We start from the raw sequence: 25,615 nt of genomic DNA, 5'->3' as shown, positions 1-25,615 counted from the left end.
ACTCTTTTCTCACATGTTTTCCTGTGACGCTTTTAATTCGTCACCACAACTGACTTCATAATTTTGTAGTTAAGGCATCGAATACTGAAGGCTTCCATTTTTTTACTTCCATTCTGCATTCTGTATTGCATTTCATACTCTACCCATTGGTCTAGTCTTGGTTCAACTGCAAGGTCCTTGGGACATGGACTTTCTTCATGGACTCGGCAAAGCGCTTTCCACAACATGCCACAACATCCATTGGGAATCTCTGGGCATTACTGTAATATAAATGACAATACTTGAAAGAGTTTGAGCGTTTTGCTTTTCTTTTAGATGTAACCGGTTTTGAAGTTTTCGGTACTGAATAATTTCTCACTGAGCATGTCTGCTCCTTAAAAACTTTCCAAGCAATTAAATGAGGTTTGATCAACAATGACAAATTGTTATTTGTCGAGACTCATGCAAAATGCCACCCCATCTCTATTCCAGCCCTTGAACTGTTAAAAACATCTCATAGGTGGTGTTTTTTTAAATGTAATACATTTTCAGATGCCATTAATAAATGTCCAGTGGATACGATTTTTTTTTTTAATTATTTTTTTTAATTTCCTTCATCTGATCTAGGTCTTTGATAAATACTACAGACAAACTGAGTGCTGTAGGATCAATCTTGACAGTTCTTCAATAAAAGGCTGTGTGGTTCTTCGTCAGTGTCTTCCTTTCAGTGACAGCTGCTTTGTTCTTTTTCAGTCAGATTTTCTAGTTAACACATCAAAAGTGTATCTGTGTACACGCAGTACTGAGAAAACAGTTCAAAGAGGCAGGAGATTCACTTTTAACTCTTCATTGCATCTTCCCTGCTCTTGTCACCGAAGATAGCTCATATAGAAAGCTCCAGCGAGAGGTGAGGAGTTCACTGAGGAGCACTGTGAAGTATAGCACATGTGGATTAGAGTTTTAAAACACAAATTGGTCAGTCAATCCACTTACCATCCCAAATTAGCTCTAAGCGATAAGAAGTTTTGAGTTTTCAGCAGCAAAGGCTCGCATTGGCGACAGATAAAGCTGTGCATTTGATCGAGTGCTGAAGTTTTGTCTGATGCCTCTTATTATAGTGCCAGTACTTTGGAACTAATTAAACTGATGGCGGTGTTCAGCTTAACCTGATTTCATTGAAAGGTTGCTTCAGTTTCCACGGCAAGGTAAATAGGCAGAAAATAAGTTTTGGAGCATCCCGTTTCCCTCCCTCGCCGCGGTGAAAACTTTCTTCTCTCTATTCTTTTTTTCTTTGTATTTTTTCTTGTTTTTATCAGTCATTCCACCAAGCAACTTAGAAGGCAGTTCATTAGCACGTGGCACTTCCGTGTAGCTTGGGAGAAACGACTAAATCCATGAAGTTCAGGTCCAGGAATGCGTGTGCTTATGTCGAAGCTAATTGAGGATCTCTCTCCAATACAGACTTGTATCTGCGCTGGAAGCAAGTGAAGGTAAACCCTGCTTCAAGTTGGGTTGGTCTAATAAAAGATATCAAATTCACCCAAGGAACCTTGTCTGCTTCAAGTTAGGCACGTGTGCTAGTGTCCTTCCTGGATTAGGCCTTGGGAAAGGGAATTGGTACTGCACGGTATCCATGCAAGTGTTCTCAATGGTCCATTCGTCTCTGTCCCCCGGTGCCACAGCATCTCATTTAACATTGCTGTAATTTGCAGCCTTATGTACACATCATCCCTCAGTCTCGAGTGATGCTTGGATAGGTGGATATAGTACATATACCTCAGCGGAGGCAGTGCTGACAAGTTTGCTGCTTGTGCGTGCTTGCTACAGCGGTGAATCGCTCTCAGCCTCTGCTGATGGCGCAGCTCTTCGAACCATGATGCAGCAGCAGTAGAGCAGTCTTTAAGGGGGATGTTAGGTCCACTCGGCTCTCTGGGCTGAATCCCATTTTGCTGGGGTTATTCTTACCACCACGTGAACTAGCGCAGTTAAATCAAGCTCATGTGCATGTATGCACGCTGCAATGCACCTCCAACAGCAGTGCAGACATAGCCTTAGTCTGCCTTAGTACCAGGCAACAGGAGGCTCTTTTTTTTTTTCCTCTCCTTATTCCCTTTGCTGATCATACTTCTTCCTCTCGGCAGTTTGTTGCACCCATTTGCTTGTGCAGCTAAGTTGCAATTCATTGTGAGCCAGAGGGTTTGTCAGAGGGTTTGTTCTGTTTTGCCCTTGGTTTCTTTTTCAGGACTTGTAGCCTTCCCGAACATGGGGCTGCTTGTGGGTCCTTGGTACTTAGCACAGAGCTAGCTAGGCATGTGAAAGACCTGGGTACACACCATGTGTTCACTGTCCCAAGGCAGGCTAAGCTCTTGTGGTTTGATTCCTGCTCGGGGTCCCAGGGGAGAAAGCTCTGCCAGTTATCTGGTCCTAAAGTTGCTAAGTTCCCAGTCCTTGGTATGCGATCTCTCAGCTTTTTCTCACAGCTTCTCTGTGCTTTATTGCTTTCTTTCTGTAACAGGAAACCACTGCCCCATTTACTATGGGAGGCTTGAGAGGATAGGAAAGTTGGGTTGCAAAAAAGGCAGTTGGAAATTAGTGCAGGTGCATCCAGCTTGGGACTGATGAGGCCAGGCAGTTAATGGAGCAATTAGCTGCACCTGGTGACTGGGGGTGGGTGGACTGGTCTGGGGATGGGAAGGAGACTACACTGAGGGATTCAAGCTGAGCAGGGAGCCATACTGGGGGAGCCTGGGCAGCTGGGAGAGGGGCTCTCGAGAGTGCAGGTGCTGCTGGAGACGAATGGGCATCCAAGCTGCCCAGGGAAGCTGGGAGGAAGGCTCCCGGGAAGGTAAGGTCTGTGAGTAGCATTTACCCAAGGAGGAAGACTGCTGTTTTTGTTTTGACGAGGCTTTGTGTTTTGGTTCAATTTGGACTTGTAACTGGAGGGCTGGATTGTAGCTCTAGGGGCAGAGGCAGCCATGAACCAGGGTGCTGGGGTGTGCCCCGTTACAGGGGCCAGGAGACAGCCCCGTGCTTTTTTTTTTTTACAGCAGAAAGTGGTATGCCCCGTGCTTTTTTTTTTTTACAGCAGAAAGGGGCAAATTGAGGCTGAACCCCAGGGCTGAGGTTTTAATCGGTGGACCAAGGTGGGGCACAGCCAGAGAGGAAAAAGGGGCCTAGTCTACAATAGCCAAAGCCCTGACAAGCCCTCAGAAACCTGTGAGAGCAAACCCTTAAATGGGGAGCGCTGTATGAGATGATGGGGTGACTGGCCTGATTGGATGGGCTGCTACTGGGCCAAGGAGTCCCCTCTTCCCTTTCACTCCCAACAAACAACATCAAAGTTGTGGTAGGTGATAAATGGGAGATACAGGGAGGCTGGGAAAAGGAGCAGGCAAGTAGGGTGGACCCTATCCTATATCATATTCTCCCCTGAGAGCCTCAGATGTGAAGCCAAGGGAGAGAAAGGAGAGATCCATGGTTTGTAGGTACTATAGGTCTGGTCCAGATACCGAGGTGTGCACCCAGAGGTGCATCTTCTTGGCAATGAGCTGAATCCTCAGCTGGCATGAATGACTGTATCTCCAATGAAGGTACCGCGAACCAGCCAGGAGTCTGGCACAGCAATTCAGTTAGGCAGGAATTGCAGATGAGATGAGTACGTAAGCAAGGAAAGGCCTGTGTGCAGGATTGAGCACAAAGCAGCAAGGACTTTAGCAGATTTTAGGGAAATGAGGACCAGGTAACAGCCATTTATTTATGCAAGAGGAAAATCAGACGCATTTGTTTAGGGAGAGTAAGAAGTGAAGAGCTCCGTCAGAAGAGATTGTTAGCATGTGGGTTCAGCTCTTCATCGGCCCGAGTCAGAAGCAGCAGAACCTGGAAACTACAGCTCCAGATTCTGGGGAGAAAGGAATCGGGAGTCGGATCATGCTACAAACATCAGCAGAGTTTCATCTGTACATGGTTTAAATACCATGTCATGGCTCCGGGGGAAGTGGGTGCTCCCCACTTTTCAGTTAGGGAGATTGAGGCCTAGAGAGTATAAGGGACTTGGCCAAGGTCATAGACTGACACAGTTGCAGGATCTGGAATAACTCCTCAGACCCCACTAATGGGAATTCTAGCTGGATTGCTCCATATTTTTCCATAATGAGGTTTCATCATCATCTAGGGGATCCTGAATGAGATCTCTCTGGTCGCAATGGCCTGTTCTGGCAGCCAAATCTGGGTGAGCTGAGTTCAGCTGTATGAAGTTTGATCTGCTTTGCATGTCACAGCCCCTCACATCCAGTGGAAATAATTCCTACAGTCTAGAAAACTTTGCAGGTCCAGAAGCATTTTCGACATGCTAGTGAACGAAGGGCAGGGGTCTGAATGTTTACAGTGGTATCTGATTTTTACACTTGGGCTCTACAAAGATGCAGAAGCTGATGTTGAGATTTGTCTCTAAAAGAAGAAGACAGAAGGTCCTAGCAGGGGGTTAACTTTGCAGTTGATATATGTATACAGGGGGTGTGCGTATCTCTTGCAGCTATAATGTTCCCTTCCTGTGGTCATAATAGAAGAGGTGTTTAAAAGGAGGATGAAAGTTTGGCAAGCTGGAATAGAGTAAATATATTCCAAGCAATGTGGAAAACTTGAAGTAATAGGTGGGGAAGAGAGATTCAAGCAGCACAGCTGACCAGGTCTGAATGACAACCTATGAAATTGCTTTTTCTGGGTGAATTTTGGCTAGGATGTAGGGAGCAATGCTACTATTGGTGAGAGCAAGAAATTGCAATAACAAAGCCAGGAGATAGTCGGGGCAGGGATGTGTGTTGAAGCTCTTGGGACCAAGAGGAATGGTTAGCTTTTTGAGAGTCTGAACTGTGAGAGATGTGGATAGATTTAGCTGGACGGTTTCTAGTGTAATGCTTTAAGAATGTATTCTGCTAACTGATCGGTAAGCACCGCTCCATGAGCGAACTGCTACGTTTTGTAGGTGCTAATGCACCGTGAACATTTTTTCTAAATTCAATCCTATAAAATGCACGGTGAGTTCAATTATGAGTGGAAAGATGGGCTTCAAACAGGCGGTACAAACAACCTTTCAGGTGAGAACGGCCCAACCTAAATTGTTGGTTACCCTTCTTTGCTCTTCCTCTCATGTGGTGTTTCTTTTCCAAATGGAAAGATCAATTTGTGGATGGCTGATGGAGACCGAGAGTTGCTGCTTGAAACAGAGCGGTAAATCTGCAAGACGGATAACTCCTTTAGCCTCTCCGTGCAATTGCCGTAGAGTAGTTAGAGTAGATAATACATCCTCTTCCTAGCAGATGGACTGAATAGCAGATGGGACCCGTGGAGGTGAATGAGTACATTGCAGTGACCTCTTACTGAAGCTGTTGTAGCAAGGAGTTGGTCTGCAGGAGTTGGGTCACAGCTGCCCCCCCTATAGATAGTGTGTTTGAAAGGTCTCCACGAGCCCATTCCTTGTTTCCCCTGCCCTGAAAATGCCTTGTCCATACTGAGAGGATCTCTGTAGAGCTGGCTATTGTGTGGGATACTGCACCTGCTCGGCAGGCTCCTTGCACCCTGCTCCCACAAGCAGTAGATCTGCACTGGTTTTGACCTGCTCAAAAATCCTCAGCACTAGCTCTTTCATAGCCAGATTGCTGGAAGCCTTCCTCCCATTGGAGAGAAGCTACAAGAGTAATCCCATTAGCTTCAGTGGGACTCCTTGCCTGACTTAGCACTCTCAAGGGTGAGTAAGAGCTCTGCAATTTAGCACTAACTTCTTATAGATTGTCAGTCAAGTAGAAAGGTGGCAGGAGGAGCGTATTTACCATTCTGCATTTATTTGTCAATATAAAAGCGTGCACTATCGGTGACCTCTGGCTTACGTTGCTTTATCATGTCAATATTTCATAGCATCATAAGGCTATTATACGGCTGACTAATGGGGATGGCTATTAGCAGTGTTGATGTAGTTTGAAAATAGCAATCCATATTTTATGGACCAGAAAGAGACCAAGCCTTTACCTTAGATCTTAGCAAGCGTAAAAAAAGGAGATAATGTAAATGAAATTTACCTTCTCATTTCCATCCTCCCACAATTAGTTCATAATTCACATATTGTTCAGCTGCTTTCATGCTTTGAATATACTTACGCACATTAAACTATCCTGGTGAAACCTCATCCCCTTCTAGCCTCAAAATAACAGGAGGCTCAGACATGTCCCCTTCCTCACTAGTAGAGCTCCATATTAAATCTCCCCTTTCCCCTTCTAGGGTGAGTCAGATTATTTTTTCAAGAGATTTACCGCGTGCAATAGTTCTCTGCAGCCGATCTCCACGCCCCGACACACCAGACAGCAGAGTCTCCGGCCATGTAGGGATGCAGGGCTGAGCTTTTTCCCCGCAAGAGCAAGATGTGGTTTCTGTGACAGCTGAGTCATGTACATCACACTTATATGTGCATTAATGTGCTTTAGTTAACATGCATTAAATATAGTACTAGATTTAGTAAATATAGTACTAGGGCAGTAAATATAGTACATTGTGAGGTGCTAGAAAAATGTGCATTGGCCTATTTTTATGCCCATTAACTAAAGAGCATGTTTTTTTTTTTTATTGGGTGCCTATAGATGTGCAGAGAGCCTGCTCTGATGCATTGTAATTGCAATGGGTTGGAGCAGACTCAATCAAGTCTGCTGGAGCGTGGTAATTACCGCACTCCAGCAGGCTCCGGGGTCATGTGTATCAGTGTTCCCGTGCTGAGAAATGGTGGCAGGGGCGCTTCAACCAAAGTTGGTTCAATGCGCTTTTGTTAAAATGCCCCCGCTGCCATTTGTCAGCGCAGGGATGCTGATACACATGATGCTCTGGGCACTTTTAATTAGAGTGGCTCTTGAAGGCACTCTAATTAAAGTGTCATCCCTCCCCACCTCCTGGAGCACATCAATAAATGCCCATCATGCAGGCGTGAATGAATTTGTGTTAAATGAAAGCTTTCCACGCTGAAGGAAAGCAGCAGCATGCCAGCTTCTGATCTGGCTAGCCTTACTGAGCCAATAACACTAGTTAAATAACATGGGATCTCTTGTCTTGGCTTATCCGCCACCTGTCTCGGGGCTTGAATCCTGGCCTCAGCGCACGGGCTGGAAAGCCAAGCTGTTCTCTGGAGAGCTCCTCTACTGGACATAATCTTCATCTCCTGGCCAAGAAATGACAGCATAGTATTTCCATGTCCACTTTCCTACCTACGGAGCTGCAGCTGACTCCTTTGCCCCTCGGCACATGAAGGAAATGCATGAAGAAGTGATCCCTCTCGTGGCAGATGAATTGTGCCTGCCCCAGTTAGGGCTGCAACCTATGCTAATGAGTTAGATCCTTATTCCCAACTCTTCGCTCCCCAACCTTGGAGCGTAGTGGAGCTAGTTTACAGAGGTAAAGAAAAGAAGTGGAACTGCAAATGAGCCTGCCATTGAGGAAGGTGTCGTCATGCACAGTTTTCATATGGGCCGATTTAAATATATTTTAATAGTTACCTAATGGAAAAGTGAGGAATTAAATATAATCTGTGTTAATTGGCTACCAGTTAATGCAATTATTTCACTTCATTATTCTTCATGCTCAAGGTAAATGTTCCCCTCTTGAAAACTGGGAAGCCATCTTCTATTTCCTCAGACTGAAAATCATCCTAGCGTAGATGGCCTGAACAAGACCCCGTGCATCACTTATGCACCGCTTTAAGCGTGTGTCATGGGGCTTAAGCTCTCTCACTCAGAGCGAACAATTGGAATAACACACCTGAACTCTGCTCCTTCAACAATTTGTGGCATATTATTAGTGCTTTATGAACTTGTACTTTTTTTTTTAAAGAAAAAAAAAATCCCTCTGAAGTAGGAGATGATTAATAAAGTGTTTAGAAAAGGTGATGAGGACCTTTCATTGAGCCTTCCCATTAAGATGTTTTACATTTTTACCTTGGCCTTTATTGTCCTCATTACACAACATGCATTATTTATTAAAAAGGCCATCCACACAGTGATGGGCAGCAAATTGCCCTTTAAGCTAAAATGTTAATGAACAAGCTTAACTGCTCAATGGGAAGGAGAGCATTTTGCATCTTTGTTGTTATCCTATTTAAACCTGTAGAGGGACATATGTTGTTCAAGCCAGTTTTGTAGGTAAGGACACAAAGTCAAAATTGCCTCTGTTTTTGACCTCAATCATGAAGTAAGCTGGCTGAAAAACACATGACAATGGTAAGGTAGAATAAACTGGAGAGACCGGGATTTGTTCCAAATATCTTAAAACTCCTTTTCCATTTGCACTTCTCATTTTCAGATGCATAACATATGCAAGCCACTCCTTTTTGAGCAATTGCTGCATGTTGAATGAGTAAAAGTCATGCATTGGCACTCAAACCAGTTGGAAATTGGAAAAAAAAACAGTTGCAAAGTTCAGTCCTTTCTTTCTTTGATGTAATTGGGATTTCCTTTTTTTTCTGTGAGTTATCCAGTGCATTAGCATAGCATGATTTTAAGTAGCATTTTCCACATCAGTGTGTGTTCCTTTCAACTTTTTTTTTTTGTACCTGGTTTAGTTACCATCTTTCTCTTAACTTACACTCGGAGGTCTGCCTGAGGTTACCATTGGGCTAGCGCAGCTTTTTAAGTAGATGACAGCACACAAAGGACTAATGTCACGTCTAGCTGCCTTTGACTCTCCCGCCTGAATGACCAGGCACCTGTTTATGGCTGGGTCTCATACGGGCAGCCTTCAGTGCGAGTCCAAAGCAAGACTCAAACTAATGTCCCTAGAGCCTTAGCAAGGCCACCATAGCCACTCTGTACACCTTCTAGCCTGGAAACCCTCAATCAGCTGCTTCCTGACCCTGTGGGTCCCTACATTTGGGATGTTTTTCAGGTTTTGACAATTAAGTTCCCCCTTGCCATTTCTTGGCATGCCCAAAACCACGTCATTCCTGATGGGACTGAGCAGCTGAGTGTGGAGCCCATGCCCGGTTACAATCCAGAAGTGAGGCATGCCCGTCTCCCCCAAGGGACGTTCCTCCTCTTGAACCCGAGTCACCCCGCCTGCCGGCTGCATGCGGTAGCCGCTGATGTACTCGTCAAGGAGGAAGAGCAGCAACAGCCTTCACCAGTGGCTGCATTTAAAATCTGGTCCTCTTTCTAAAGACGGAGGTGCATCTTCCAAAGAGGTTTCTGGGCTGTGAATCCCAAGGGAGTGGAGATGCCCCTGGAGCTCTGCAGCGAGGGGTGTCACTTCAGTTGCACGCCGTTTGGCATTAGCTTTTCTTAGTGACTTCCCTAGGCAGTTGCTCTCTCTGCATGCTGGTTTGCCAGTGCTGTTCTCAGGTGCTTAGCTCTCTCCATGCTCTGCATAAGGAGTCAAGGTACCTAATACAGGGATCTGGATTCCCTTACAGAGCCAAATGCCTCCAAGTTACTTAAGTCCCTTTTCTGGATCTAGCCCAAACTGAGTTAAGTGCCTTTTTAAATTTTTTGGGTTGAGGTCAACCCAGAGGAGACTTGCTTATTTTCTTCCATGTCCATTTTATTATTAGACCCACTTAAGCAGTTTTGATGCTTATAAATTATGTGGCCAGACTCGATTTCCTTCACAGACTTAATCACAACCTTCTTGGCATGCCTTAAATTTCAGTGTCATGGCACTCGCCAGGCTAATTCTAAATCTTTCCTTTGTTACTCGGTGTTTTGTTTGAACATTTTCGACTTGTCCCTGGGACAGAGCTGTAAGTCATCTTAAGCAGTGGTTTGCAGAGTCAAAGCTAAATACTAGTGTTGCCTCGGTGAGGAAGGCTTAATTAGGCTTTCATAAATTAACAACTGTATAAGAAATAATCAGATCAGGTCAATATGTGGGTTTGTCCAGAGGAATGGTCAATGCCAGCTACTTCAGAGCAAGAAACCCTGTAGGAGTGATGGACTAATGCACTCAAAGAGAGAGTCTCTTCCTACTGCACGGTAGCAACAGGTTGACTTTTGTCCTGTGATTTCCCTTCCAAACTCTCAAAGTTTTTTTGGGTTTTTTAATCCATGTTTTTATAACCCTAGATTCTCTGCAGCTACCCTAGTTTTAGTGATATTTTGTAGCAATGCGATCCAAAGACTACCTTAGATGTATGGAGTAAAAAAAACCCCATGTCCTTCCCATCAGTTCAAAGTATGCACCACCATTTATTGCCTTCTAAAACTACTGAATTGCTTGCAGTCTGTCAAAGAGTTGATAGTCTATATGGGAAAAATTGTCTTGGTCATGGCATGAGACTTACAAATTATATAATTCCTTTTATGAAATATAAGGAATTTGAATGGAAATACTTACAGTCAGTAGTTCTACTTTTCTCTCTGGGCTAAAAGCAAATGGAAAATGTTAACAGAGCAGAGTGCAAAAGAGCAGAGTGCAATATGAATATCTCTACAACATAGGCAAATTATTACCATGTCTGCTCTGTGAAACAGCATTCATAGGGTTTTTTAGAAAAAGAAATTGTGAACATGAATTTATATTCTGATACTTACTGGCCTAGGCTTCTTTAAAATATACAGCTTCCAAATTTGTATTTAAATATTTATGCAGTGGCACATATTCCTGTTCTAGCTAATATAAGTAATATATTTATCTTTCATGGCAGCAATATTTTTTCCACTCAACTTTGACTTTGTGTTTGAATATGTGGATAAGGAGAAGTGTTATCTCAAAGTTGTTGTCACTTATTGCTATGTACAAATCAAGATAATTCAGGCTTCTATTTTAAGAGGTAGCATTTTTATTTCTGTACTCCAGCTGATCAACCAGATTATGATGATGAATTATTGTCACTTCACTTTTCTTCCTTTGGTTAGGGACATTTCTGTGGGTAATTCAAGCATTTTGGGGGAACCTCCATTGCAAAGGAGGCAGAAAGTCTGTCCTAGATTTTCACAGTGAATCGGATGCACCCCTCTAAAATAGTGGCCCAGAGGCTTATTTAGGTTAAGGTTGCTTTATGCCACTCAGGCCATGTGAAATAGGTGGAAATATAAGAGACAGTCGGAAAAAAGGGGCTTCGTGTAACTGGGAATCTATCTTGTTCCTCTTTTGGGAATGCATGTGTATTTTAGAAATATCTTCAGAAGATCTTGGACCAAATCCTCCACTGACCCCAGACACGACCATTTATCCCAGTTGAGGATCCATCTGACCCCCATCCTCTTCCATTGCTTGTTCAGTGGGTTTTTCATTCCTGTATTTTGAATCCACGCTGAATTTCCTTCTTACTAGATGAAATCAGTAGGTGACACATGGTGACATTCATTTTCACTTTATCTTCTTAAAGCTAGAGTGAGTCTGGGTAATTTATCTTTTATTCCAAGTCTTTTATTCTCCCTCTCTCTCTGGCTCTCTCTCTCTCATTTCCCTCTCCCCAAAGTATAGTAAAAGTGGGTGGCAATAGAGTATTTTCCCCCTCTGGGACATCAGGGAAATAGGCTGCTTTTGTGCACATCCATTTCTTAGTGGATGGGTTTTGAAGACAGGACGATATCTGTGTGACTTCTGCTGACTTCTTTCAACAGGGAATACCTTTCAGGGAATTAACTGGGCTTCTAGAGCATTTCTTCTGTAGCCTTTTCTAGTGCAAATAAATAGGTCCGTGAGGTCAGTTCTAACATGGGACATTTTAGTGGAAATGCTCCAATGAATTACTAAAGAGAAATGTGACTCCTACATAGATCCTTGGCCTCATTCTCCTACTCGCAAAACGCAAACAGGGCCTGTTTATCATAGATGTGGGGTTTTCAGTGAAAGTTTTCCTTGGCTTTCATTGACTTCTGGATACACAAGCACCCTGGAAATCGAGTCCTAAAATTCAATGTGGTTTAACTAGAAAAATCCCCATCCGTGGCTGAATGCCAAGGCTGTGTCACTTTATATTATGCATCATCCATAGTGGTTCCATTGACCACCGTACCCGGGAACTGCTATGTGCTGAGGACAACGGGAGACTTTTTTTCCCCACCCCCCACCCCACCTCCCTCAAAAGGAAGGTATCTCGTACACTGACATTGTAACAGAAATATTATTCTGTCGATACAATTGCCCTTGGGATGTCACTGGGAGGAGTTAAAAAATCTGAAGGAGCTGTTACAAAGTCAGGGAAGAGCCTAACACCATAGCACTGACATTGCATATGCTTTCAATGAGCCGTCAGTGTCAATCAAGTGTCTAAGACTGAGAAATCTCACAATGTCAATGCGAGTGCTGTGCTCAAGTCAATGGTAGGGTTCCTATTAATATTTGGAATTTCTATTTTCTGAGACTCTTAAAGTTATTTTCATATCTTTTGAATATTCAGTAATGCAGGTTGGAAACACTGCTGCTCTTCAGCACTCTCTGCTTTCTGCATTGCAAGTGGTGCGATAGTAAAAGATTGCTTGCCAGTTACTTTTTGAATAAGGATTCTTTGATAAGAGCCCTGGCTAGCTCTAGGGATGCCTAGACTCCTGTTCCTGGCCATATAGAGGGGATAGAAATATTTTCCTGAGCATGCATTTTGAGAACAGGTCCCTAACCTCAGACAGCATGAAGGTACTATGCCAGCACTGCTCCCTGCCCCCAGGGCTGAAGGGTAGAAATGCATCCCCGTACTGTTTTCTGCTCTGCTGGGTCCATAGATTGCAGCATGTTAAGTCAGAGCATTTAGGATGTTTTAGCTTGCAAGGGAGCTTGGCACTGCGGGGGACACATGGTTAACAGCTGTTTGTCGAAGCATCTACAAACAGTCTACTGCTCCTCCATCGTGTCCCAGCAATATTTGTAGAAGCATCTTTAAAGCCCCCCTAGTTCACATTGCATAGGTCTCTGAATAGTAGCAGAGTGATCTTCGTCCTACTGTCATCTCCTGTGTCCTACTGCGCGTTCCAGTCCCAAGCACGAGGAAGGAATAACTGAGAGTCAGGCCCTGTGTCTTTTCTTTAAAGAGCTGCAATTCATATTGCTGTGCTCCTGAAGAGCACAAACTTCTCTCTCAGCATGCTGTACTCAATGAGTGAACTTAATAGACTGGAATTATCTGACTTCTCCTGTAATTTTGTAAACTATAGGAGGACTTATCAACGGATTTAAGCCATTATCGTTGCTCCATTAAATCCCACTACCGTTGAGTTATAAACCAGGAAATAAGATGTGGCAAATGTAGAATCTCATTCCTCCGTGTGGGATAGCCACTTACTGTACTGAAAGATCAGAAGGCAAGGCAGGAGTGGCTTTCTGAAGATAATGCCAGTACATCAGCATTAGGCAATAATGGAGAATATATTCCTCATCCTTCTTCTCTTGAAGACAGCCATGGGTGATACATCTTTTGGCACTGTCAGCCTAATCTAGGTCAGTTCTATTGTCGGGCTCCTCAAATAGTACCTGTCCGTGGTGGGAATTTATGTTGGAAAAGCATTAATGCAAGCTTTTAATAAGATGAAGAATTTAACAGTATGCTGCTATCTGGAGATGATATATATTATGTACAGGAGACTTATTTAATTAGCTTTGTAATAGTCAAATTGGCTTGTGTGCTAACCGCGACAGCCTGCTCTCCTTCCCTTTCCTCTCTTGTAATGAGAGGCAGCAAATGCAAGGCACATATTAACTTTCCTGGTAGCTGAGCTGCCTTGAATAGACCTACAAATATCCTACTGTGCCAATGTAATTTAGCTTCTGGAAATCAAGGTTGTTAGATAAATAAACTGGAGCTCCCACCTTCTCCCAAAGCATCCCATTGTTAAGGTAACAATAAATTAGGGAGAGGGCAGTATGTGCCCATCTCTTTGCACAGCACAGGTGGGAGAAGTTGTCTTATAGCACATGAGGGTAGCAGGGCAAATGGGGAAAATGCCCATGTGGTAGACGTGCCCTTGCCTTGCTCTCATCCTCTTTGCTGTTATAGAGGAGGTGAGCTCTGTAATAGAGGGATTTTGCTGAAAGCAGTATGGATGCTCAGCCTAACTTTCCAAGGCATTTACATCATATCTGCTACTTCAGCAGCAGAAACATGACATCTCTAACAATGCTGCTGTTCCTGAGGGAGCCCAGGGCAATGGGGAAGGCCAGGTGGAGTTTGATCTCCTCGGAGGCAAGTCTTGTGCATGGAAAAGGGTATAAGATTTACTTAAGTCCATTGGAGATCTGAATATAGAAGCGATGTAAGGTTGGTCAGCCTGCATGATGGAGGCTACTTGGAAAGTCTTTCTCCTCAGCGGCAGAGCCACCAGCAAGTCTGTCTGAAGGTGGCAATGAACAGACCAGTGGTTTTGCAACAGCAATGGACCTGATGTCCTGCACAAATGTATGCAGAAAGAAGACAGTATATTGTCCAAGGTAACAAATATGACACCCAGCTCCTGTATGCGCTGCTTGTCAGCAGTACTATATCCATATTTACTTGAGACTATAGCCATGTTTACTCAAATAAATAGATGACCCCCCTCCCCCCCCACCCAATTAGATTCTATATATGGAAAAATGATAAATTTGTTATAATTTTACAGGTATAAAATCCATTTATTGGAGGTTTGCCTTGAATTTGTACAGCTCCCACTGCCATAGGAGGGAAAATAAATCTGGGGGCTTGGGTAGCTGTCTGCCTTCTGCTTCCCCCGCAACTGTTTCATCTGGCAGCTCTTTCCTTTTCTCCTTTGCTCTCCCTAAGCATGTGGAAGTGAGGAGAAAGTTTGAAAACAATAACCTTGAAATTAAACATGGGTGTAGCAATTTGCATATAGTATTCCTAGATTTAATTCATCCTGAATTGCTGCATGTTGCCTTTTTTGGAATTGCTGCAAGTTTTTTGTACAGGCGTTTCATAAACACGTGTTTGAGCAGCGTTTTAGCATTTACTTATATCTAGTCCGTATTGAATCCCATCCTATTCTCATCGGCCCACCTCTGTAACCTGTCCAGATCTAGTTGTAGCCTGTCCCTCTCTTCTAGTGTGCTCACTTCTCCCCATATCTTAGTGTCACCTGCGAACTTGAACAGGGTGCTTTTTACCCCCTCGTCCAAGTCACCAATGAAGATAATGAACAGTGCAAGCCCACCACCCATCCACCACCACACTCTGGGTGCGCCCCTGCCCCGCCGGAGGGGAGGGGAGTTGGGAGTGCAAGAAGAGTGGTCGTTCCTTAAGGAGACGATCCTCCAAGCCCAAAAGGTGACAATCCCCATGCAGATCAAAGGGGGCAAGAGCGCTCAAAAGCCCCCATGGCTCACCAAAAGCGTCCAGGAACATCTCAAAGCCAAAAAGGAGGCATACGCCCAATGGAAGGGAGGGGCCATCATCAAGGAGGATTATACCTCTACTGCTCGAGATTGTAGGGGGGTTATTAGGAAGGATAAGGCAGAGATGGAACTGGGACTAGTGACCTGGATCAAAGACAACAAGAAGTTCTTTTTTAAATACATAGGGGGGAAAAAAGAAGGTACCAAGCACTGGGGAGCCTCTGCAGGACATGCTTGGTAATCTGGTGGTAGCACCAGATGACAAAGCTAATCTCTTTAACAGATTCTTTTCTTCCATTTTTCTGAGAAGGGACAGGAACATCCCCGCACTGGGAATCTGGACGGACCCAGGGGAGGCACAGCCAGACCCAGGGTCAGTGAGCACCTAGTCTGGAGGGACTGGACATGTTCAAATCAGCAGGTCCTGACGACCTCCACCCCAGAGAGCCGAGGGAATTAGCAGAGGTCATTGCGGGATCCCTGGCACAGCTTTACGAGCACTCATGGTGCTCTGGTGAGGTGCCAGAGGACTGGAAAAGGCTAGTGTGGTCCCCATTTTCAAAAAAGAGAGGAAAGAGGACCCAGGAAACTATAGGCCCATTAGTCTTACCTTGGTCCTGGGGAAGCTTTTTGAGAAAATTATCCAGGAGCACATCTGCGAGGGACCAGCATGGGAGATTATGCTTAGGGACAACTAACATGGGTTCATTCAAGGCAGGTCCTGTCAGACCGACCTGGTGAACTTCTACAATCAGGTCACACAAGCCTTGGACACAGGTGTCACGGTGGATGTAGTCTTTCTGGACTCTAGGAAGGCTTTTGACACTTTCTCACCCCATCCTCATTAAAAAATTAGGCGACTGTGGTGTTGACGCCTACACAGTCAGATGGGTCGCTAATTGGCTGGAGGGCCGCACCCAGAGAGTGGTGGTGGAAGGGTCTTATTCGACCTGGAGGAACGTGGACAGTGTGATCCCGCAGGGCTCGGTCCTCGGGCCCGCACCGTTCATTATCTTCATTGGCGACTTGGACGAGGAAGCGAAAAGCACCTTGTTCAAATTTGCAGATGACACTAAGATGTGGGGAGAAGTGGGCACACTGGAGGAGAGGGACAGGCTACAACTAGATCTGGACAGGTCACAGCGGTGGGCAGATGAGAATAGGATGGGATTCAATACAGACAAGTGCAAGGTGTTGCACTTGGGAAGGAAGAACCAGCAGCAGACCTACAGGCTGGGGAACTCCCTTCTTGTCAGCACAGAGGCAGAAAAGGATCTTGGAGTCGCTATTGATTCCAAGATGAACATGGGCCACCAATGTGGGGATGCAGTCAGGAAGGCCAACCACACCTTGTCGTGCATCCACAGATGCATCACGAGCAGGTCCAAGGAGGTGATCCTCCCCCTCTATGCGACACTGGTCAGGCCCCAGTTGGAGTACTGCGTCCAGTTCTGGGCGCTGCACTGCAGGAGGGATGTGGCCAGCCTGGAGAGAGTCCAGAGGAGGGCCACTTGCATGATCCAGGGGCAGCAGGGCAGGCCCTACAAGGAGAGGCTAAGGGACCTGAACCTGTTCAGCCTCCACAAGAGAAGGCTGGGGGGGGGATCTGGTGGCCATCTATAAAGTGGCCAAGGGAGACCAGCAGGCAATGGGAGAGTCCCTGTTCTCCAGAGCACTACCGGGAGTTGCAAGGAATAACGGCCATAAGCTGACCGAGAGTAGATTCAGGCTACATATCAGGAGGCGCTACTTCACAGTCAGGGCGGCTAAGAGTTGGAACCAACTTCCAAGGGAAGTGGTGCTTGCCCTTGCCCTGGGGATCTTCAAAAAGAGGCTAGACAATCGCCTAGCCGGGGGCGTTTGACCCCAGTACTCTTTCCTGCCCATGGCAGGGGGTCGGACTCGATGATCTGCTTGGGTCCCTTCCGACCCGATGAACTATAAAACTATGAGGGGGAAAAAACCTTGTCTTGTATTTGAATAAAGATGGTGAGCTATTCTAAAATTTTGCTTTGCCCGATTGTAGTCCTCCATTGCTTTTTTGTCTCTCATTTTGTGATGCATGTCAGAATCTGCCGCCATCACTCACATTATATTCACTACTGCTTCCAAACAGTGGGACTAAACCTCCATCAAATCAAGCCTGTTCATAGATGTTGTGCTGGAAGTCAGTGGGAACAATCACATGCTTCAAGTAAAGCAAGTGTGAACATATTGGTCTTGATTAAGACCTAATTACAGACCAAATTACATTTCAACTGAATCGGAGTTTTGAGGTGGGAGGATTGGGCCCAGATTGCTGCTGGACCCCTGGAGCAACCCATTGCCCATCTCTGATCCCCCATCATTTGTCAGCTCATAGAAATACCTCGCCAATAACAAGATACCTCTCTCTTGTTGTGGAATATACTTAAAAGCCTTAAAATGCTTGGTGAGGAAGGAAACCTCTATTTAGTATATTTATTAATATACCAAGACTTATTAAGCACTGGTAATAAACAGTTTGCTTCACAGGAGCAATATTTGCTAATGTCTAAAAATCAAACATTTTAAAAAAAAGGGCAAATAACTGCTTTATTTCTCTCCATAATAATGATATAGCTGAGGTTAAACAGATAAACAGGCTTTATAAATATATTCTTCTTTGCCTTTATTTTTTTTTCTGTCTGGGAAAATAGCGGAAATCACCACAAGCTAACTAAATTTAAATCGTTTCTGTTCCAAAAAACAATTCACTATTAATAAGTTGTTGAATAACAGGCATTTAGAGGGAGCCATAACGATGATATTAAATAGATAAATGTAAAATACTCTGTGTGCATTTAAATGTGAAGATCGCATTAGGAGAAGAAAATTATGAAAATTTAAATACTGTAGGAGGTTGTTATGTAGGCAGTCTATAAAAACAACAGGCAATTTGGAATTCCTCTAAAGAACATAAACCCTAGATAGAGCTGCTAGTTCCTTTGATAAAGACAGGTCTCAGGCTGAAGGTTTGATGTTTAAACCCCCAAAAGGTGTCTGAGCTTTCTTTCTCTCTCTCTCTTTTTTTTTTTTTTCTTTAAAGGATTATATAAGATAAAAGTCTGCACTCTTAACTCCCTATTTTAAGAAACAGAGTTGCTAAGAAGTTGTTAATCTGAGGGGCTAATTGTGCATGCAGTAAAAGTATCATTCCATTCACAAAGCTAAATTCTAACATTTTTACCTGGGTTGGAGCAAGTTCAACTTGGTAGTTACCTCCTGACTTGTGTCATTTGGAGGCCTTCACCGCCCAGATCTCTAATTAGTAGCAATTCTTATTCTTCCAGGAATCTCCACTTAACATCAACTCCAGAACCAATGTGGCAACTTTATTGTTGTTAATGGACAAGAATTGTGATATTCTTGGAACAAATTGCCTTTCAAAGCTGGAAATTGCAAAAGGATTCACATCTTCATCTTCCTCGCCTACCATCCACATTGCAGCCATGATGGTTCAGAGACACAAAAGAAGCAAGATTTGTTAGGCAGGACAATATCATTTATTGGAGACTCAAAGGTCATGTAGGTGGGACTTCAACTCATTGCCCGATTGAAAAAATCAAAGTTGTTTGCACTTCAGATAGATGAATCAACAGATATCTCAAACTGCAAAAATTGGGGTTTTGTTTTTATCATGGTGGGACCAGGGTTTTTTGATAAAATGGTTGGTGGGATGTAAGGTGCAGAAGGTTAAGAACCACTAGGCTAGATAACCTCTTGAAGGCCCTTTGAGCTCTACTTCTTTATGATTTTATGAAAAACCACATCCCGTTACCTAAATATGAAACAAAACAAAAAAAATTCAATTTCTGTCCTGGAGCCTGCCACTGTTGAGCTTAGTGGGCTTGAAAAGAGAGACTTTCCCATGAAAACTCTGCTCTCTCAGGAACCAAAACATCTCAAACAATCTTAACAGTTGCCATGGTGTCATGGATGACCTCTAAAGTTATTAGTTCCCAATCTGAGTGTTAAAAACAGGTTGAGCCATAGCAATTTGGCCCTCACCGGCTACTTGAGTGGGTCTTAACCAATCCTTTGGTAGTAAGCCATCTCTCCTTTCTGATAGTGTTAAGTGTGGTAGCCAGCTTTTCTGTAGTTGTTTTTACAGTTGCAGGGTCATTGCATTGCTTGATGATGTTAAGAGCTTTTTGCAGTGCTCATCCCAGTATGGTATCTAATGGCTTCTATAGCCTCTAGGTACACAGTTTGGCTATTTCAATTGGGCAGTTTGTATTGTATCCTTGATCAATGTTGGTTTTTGACGGGTCTTCTACATATTGGTCAGCCTTTGTTATTTCTACCGATCCATCTTGGAGCTGGTCTGGACTGATGAGTGAGAGTCTGGGCTGAGAGGATGGAAACTCGTCAAGTACTTTTCTTATCAGTATTTACGCAAGTTGTCCTTCCATCATGGAAGAAGATCTGGGTTTGTCCGCATGTTCCAACGTCCAGAGTGGAAAGTACATGTCTCCTCAGGCCATATATGAGGGTTATATCATTCAGGCTTCTCCAGAGACCAAGTTTGTCTTTGTTGCTACTGTTACTGGAGTGTGCCCCATCTTGATGTTGACAGTTGAAGTCACCTGCGTATAATGTCATCTCGTTGTAAATAGGCAGGGACGTGATTGATAACACAGCAGAGGGTGGCTTGTATATATTGGGAATGACTGTGTCATTGACCTGGAAGGTGCTCCGTTCTGTTGCACTCTGAAAGGTGTGAGGTCCTTGGGTAGTGTATGGCGGGTCATTTCTGATGAAGTTAGCAAGGCCATGGATCCTGCTGGCTACAGAGTTTGCAAGGCGGGAGCCTGAGAGCTTCATCTTCTGCAGGTGCTCTATATGTGTTTCTTGCTGAAGGACTACATGCGGTTTCATTTCCCTGGTGATGCGTTTCAGCATTGATTGCTTGAGCAAATTATAGCCTTCAACATTAAGCTGAAGAACAGTCAAGCTTCCCTCTTGTAGATAGGAGAGGTTGCTCTGGCTTATCCTGTAGTTAGTGTATCGAAATTGGAAAGTAATTTATTGAGTTTTTGGAAAAATCGAAAGTCCAGTTGCCTTGGCATTGACTTTATTTCGCTTTACATCTACTCATAGAAGGTACCATGAGAAGGTAGTTGCTGTCATCCCTTACAGGCTGTAGGAAGACCTCACGCTCCAGCTGGAAACTCTAGGTGAATTTCAAAGTCTGTGCAAGTGTGAATAGTGACAGCCCACTAACTGGTCAAGGTAAGGACGGGGCATTACTGCCCTGGACTAGGATCTTGACACCGTGGGCATGTAGCTGCAGTACATAGTGAGTGGGTGCATCTACATGAGATAACGTGCAGTAGACTAATGCTACGGCGCATTAGCGTGTCATGGCAAAAACTGTGCTGATGCGCCATAGAATTTGTCTACTGCGCATTAAGCATCACAAAAAGACTGTGCTGTTGCTACTGTGCATTAGCACCGGCTACTGTGCATTTATGTACTACCTCATATAAGAGGAACTAACTTAATGCGCAGTAGCAATGGTGCATTAATGCACATGTAGATGCGCCCAGTGAGGATGAAACCCCTTCACCAATCAAGCTGCCGGTCCAGTTTATCTACGTTGCCTAGCTTGGAGTTTGTTTGCATTGAGAGACTTTTCCTCACTGAGAAACTTGGGCAGCGGATGCAGAGTGGGTATGAACTGACATCGATCCATCAACTGTCTATAGAGGCTGAGGACTTGGCTGTGGGAGAACACGGTGTGGTAGGGTTTGCCATGGTGTAAAAGGGGAACGAGAGCCAAGTATTCTCCAGACAAGGATGATACTGTAGCTCAAATCATCTTATTTGTGTATCTCTTAACAGGGAGGCAAGCCAGGAATCTTAACTCATCATGATCTTTTCATCCTCTTGGGGAGGATGGGAACTTTCCAGAGCATTTAGTTTTCATAAAGGGAATATTGACGTTTTCTACTCTTTTTGTACGTATGCTTGTTTTTTGTTTTTTGTTTTTAGGTTGTGCTTATGTTGATTAAGTGTGTTTAATTAGACCTTTTTTTTTTTTTAGTTATCCAAGTATAAAAATGATCACACCAGCAGATAAAAGTCAGCACATCTCCCCTAACATCAGCACCTTTTGGTAGCAATGGAGCTTTTCTTACACCAGTTGAAAATTTGGTCCCAGAGCTTCCTTTCATTAAAACATTCTAGATGGGTAAAATAAAGTAGAGCATAAGGAGATGATGACAGAAGGGGCTAGCCTGCCTTGTAATACCTTGTTTGCTAAGATTATAAATGATATGGAAATGTAGTTGATGTTTTGCCTTTAAAATATTAGTTAAATCATTCTGTCAACACACATTTTTTAATGCATATTCCCCCTGTCAGCTTTTACACTTAATCTTGGAGTCTGCAGACAGCTCAAGAGCATTGCTTTCCGTGCAGCCTTGTGTGTGAAGGGCTCCTTTTCTGTTATGTTCAGCTTGCATCTGTTTAACCACATAATACTAGATAAATGATAGTGCCATGCGTAACCATACATCATCAAGACTCTGATGTGAGACTCTGGAAACTAGAGGACAGATGGTATAACAAAAATCAGACATTACAGTTTGTCATGCAAAGCTCTTGTCCACTGTACTGGAAATGGGCTTCCTAGCACATTTGGTCAGCCGCGTCTCCGGTGGCCAGAAAGCAGCCGTCAAAACAAGAGATGTCACTAAGCAAAGACTGCGTCCCCACTCTGCAGCTGTTCGAGCTTTCAAAACTGGGTAGTGCCCTTTTCTGGGGACAAGGATGTGGAGAAGCACACCGTCTGCCCGTTGCCACCGGGTCTGAAGAATCGCTTTGCAAGTGGATAGGAGTCACAAAAGCATTTTGACTTCGGAGAACAAACCAATAGTGACGGTGTTCAGGAAATAGCATATTGAAAGCAATACCGTCTTGAGAGAAACACGAGCATTTGGGCAAGTAAACGGTCCCATATCTCAGGCTCTGTGGTGTTTAGTGTATAAGGATTATGTGAATGTGTCTGGGAAAAGACTAGTAGAGATCCTTGCTGTGTTTTACGGGAATTAGATCATTTGGAAAGAGAGGGGTATGTCAGAATAAAAATATAAGTTTATTAGCTTCGCTTGAAGCCTTTGGAGACTGATTAAAGTCAGCGTGATGGACTAGGGGATTTGGCCCAATTTGTGTATATTATATGCTTTCAACCTAAGGACTCTAAGATCATCTTTCAAATCGAATTCTATTTGTGCAAAACAGAGTCGAGAGAATTTGTATAAAACTCTGAGTAATGATGTTACTGTGTGTACATTAATAATCTTAATATAAATACTCTGGCCCCGATTAATGACTACATTATCCCAGCATCTCTACTGAAATCTGATAGTACCACTTTCTTCAAGATCATTTGAAAGCCATTTTCTCCCTTATATTTAGCCGTAGAGGATCTGTTACTCTAGTTTTACGGTCACGTGTATCCTGGTGTTAGACCATTGTGAAGCCGAAATAATGTGGCGGGGAATCCAGCCTCCCTTTGTTACAGGCAAGAGAGAGAACAGGTTGTGGAGGAACTCGGAGCAAGTATCAGAGCACAAAATATATTGTAACCCCCTAAACTCAGAAGGTTATTTCTAGTTACCAAGAGAGCATATGATTTATTATGCAAGGTGGGTTTGTTTGTTAAACTCTGCAGACTAGCGAAAAAATGTCAAGGCAGGAAATGGTCTCATTTAGCACAAAGGGTTATTTTCCACCGTAATGTGTATGCACTTTTCCACTAGAAAAGCACAGTATTATAACACATGGCATTTGTCTACATGAGGTTCTTTTTTTTGTCTAGCAGTGAATGGAAAGTACAAGGTTTTCAAAGTAAAACATTGATATTTTACCATTAGCTTAATTTTTACCACTCTTTTGATGGGTTAAATTCAGTTCCACGCAGAAGGCCAGCTTGAATGAGACCGTTAAGTCCTCTTTACCATTACTGAGCTCTCTGCTATGAAACCTTTCAAAATAGTGCTCACGTGCAATGTGTATGGTCCGCAAGACAGGCATTGGCTCTATGCACGGTAGCCTGTTTCATCCCGGCTGAGCACTCCAGCAGAAATTAATAGAGATACTTGTATGATAAGGTGCTACTCGGTGTGAAGAAGGACAGAAGGCTTGGCCCATGAATACAAAGTGTGGAGCAATTGGGGTTTTATTCCTCCTGTTGATAAAGGCAGAAGAGGGGTTTTGGAGGTACAGTCGGATGATATCTTGTCCGACCAGGCCAATAAATTCAGAACGTGACTATTTTGGAAGCACGGCGTTAGACTGAAATGTATTTTATGGGCATACAACACCAAGACCCTCTTGTTACTTTACAGAGCTTTGATTCTATAGGTTATTGATTTTGGCTCCAGGGTGTATCGTCCATGTTGAGAATGTACCAAACGCACCCGGAGTAAAATACAGTCAAAAGCTTTAAAACCAGTAGTGAGGCATTGGCTAGCTCAAACGACACTACTTCAAATGGAGTGGGGAGATGTGCCTTATTGCCTTTAGACCTCTGGAAGCAGTTATGTGTATTAAATACTGGAATAGCTTGATATTTTAAAAGCTTATATGCTCATCCAAGTGAAATGGTTTTAGAAGACTGCTGGGAGTTTCATTATTTTATGACTAAATCGATACCCAGATTTATGCCTTTTGGATGTAGAAACTTGAATTTAATGAAGAAAATGGATCTAATGAGCATAGACATATTTTATGCAGATGCTTTTCTTTTCTTTTTTTTTTCCTTGAAAAAACACTTTGCTGTTTGAAAAATGAACCAGTTAGTTTTGAGAGTCAAATAGATATAACCTTTGAAAAGAAAGATAAATGTGAAAAATGTTGGGGATAGGAAGAGACGTGCTTCTAAAGACCCGAGGTCCAAGATAATAGCTGATAAGTTATTTTTGTTTCTGCACATAAAATTCATTAATTTTTTAGAAAAGCAGGTTGTATTTCAACATATGCCGTGCAACGAATGGCCGAATGGCATGAAGCTGACGATCAAAATCAGTTAAGATTAGTACTGATCTAGATGCAGCTCAGTTTTTCTTGCGTGCCCACACTATAATGCCGAAGGGATACTTTGCAATTACTATATACTCGTCTGAAAGTTGGCAGTTGCTGCGGCGATGCAAAAGAGATTCACAAGGTAACACTAATGAATTTACTTAGCCAAAATCTGTTTGCTGCCTGCAACTAAAAATAAAGTCCCAGGTCAGAACAGCACTTAGACGCTTGCTAAATCTTGTGCCTCTGCCTATGTCTCGCCGTCGTGCTTTTACTGAATCGGAGTGTAACTCCAGAATAACCGTTGACTTCAGTTACTCAAGAGTCACTCGAACATATCCAAGATTAAAATTTGGCTCGGTGAGTATTTCACTGGCGCTAATAGGCAGAAACTATTTATGTTGCACATTTCCTGAACTTTTACAGGCCCTGTTAGCACTTTGTAAGGCAGAGGAGAGCTGGTGAGAAAAGTTAAGAAGTGCAGAAACTTAAATGAAGGACTTATTAACAGTTCATTTTCTTCCAAAAATAATTCTCACAGAGGCCATGTACATCTTTTTAAAAGAAATTACGTTAAAACAAATGGTGAATTTGTTTGTATTAAAACATTTAACGAGGAAACTTCAAGTATATAGCTGGCAAGAAATTAATATGCACCATGTAAAAAGAAAAATATTGCAGATTTTATTTTTATCCTTCCATTGACATCAATAAAAGTTGTATAAGGAGAGAATAGGAGCTATTCCTGTAAGCAATAGTGATAGCTGATGTGCTCATCTGTATTAAAATAAAATGATGGTTTTAAAAAAAAAAAAAAGCAGTGTTCATCTTGCTGAAAAGTCACCATCAGTAGAATTTTATTTTCCCTTTTGTCTCCGCAGTAAATTTCCCTAAAGAAAATCTCACGTACCCACTTGATTGAATGGAAGTTAAACAAATACTTTGAAACCTAAAATCCCTTCGCTCACCAAAGGTAGGTAGGAAGCACGGCTTTATGGTTTCATTTCTACCTAGGAGAACTTTTACAGTTTTTGCAATCTCCTATGCCTGATGAAGGGTGACTGTGCCCCAAAGCTTGCAAATAAAGACTTTTTTTTTTTTTTTTGCAAATATCTAGTTGGTCTAATACAAGATACCGCCTCTGCTATGAGTTTTGATTCTGTTTGCCTCTAGACCAATACAGCTACAACCTGGATACCTGTCACTCTGTTTGAGGTGCTTAAGTATTTTTGTGGATGGGGACAGAGACGATGCATGAGCCAGCAAAGTCAGAGATGCTGCCCAGTTGTAAAAGAGGACA

At 43.3% G+C, this 25,615-nt stretch overlaps 1 long non-coding RNA gene across 2 annotated transcripts in view; it reads left to right on the top strand.

Moving 5' to 3' along the window:
* The first annotated feature begins 2,748 nt into the window (after positions 1–2,748).
* LOC102383024 overlaps positions 2,749–25,615 on the top strand; it is a 67,505-nt gene continuing 44,638 nt past the window's right edge. For both annotated transcript variants that reach the window (XR_323240.2, XR_001357628.1), the window contains exons 1-2: positions 2,749–2,824; positions 25,197–25,288. This is a non-coding gene — a long non-coding RNA (uncharacterized LOC102383024). The remainder of the gene's footprint in view (positions 2,825–25,196; positions 25,289–25,615) is intronic.

Source organism: Alligator sinensis, unplaced genomic scaffold (genome assembly GCF_000455745.1).
Source record: "Alligator sinensis unplaced genomic scaffold, ASM45574v1 scaffold121_1, whole genome shotgun sequence".
Classification (NCBI taxonomy): domain Eukaryota; kingdom Metazoa; phylum Chordata; order Crocodylia; family Alligatoridae; genus Alligator; species Alligator sinensis.
The sequence above is the reverse complement of the archived record's forward strand: the minus strand, read 5'-3'. Positions and strand labels throughout refer to the sequence as shown.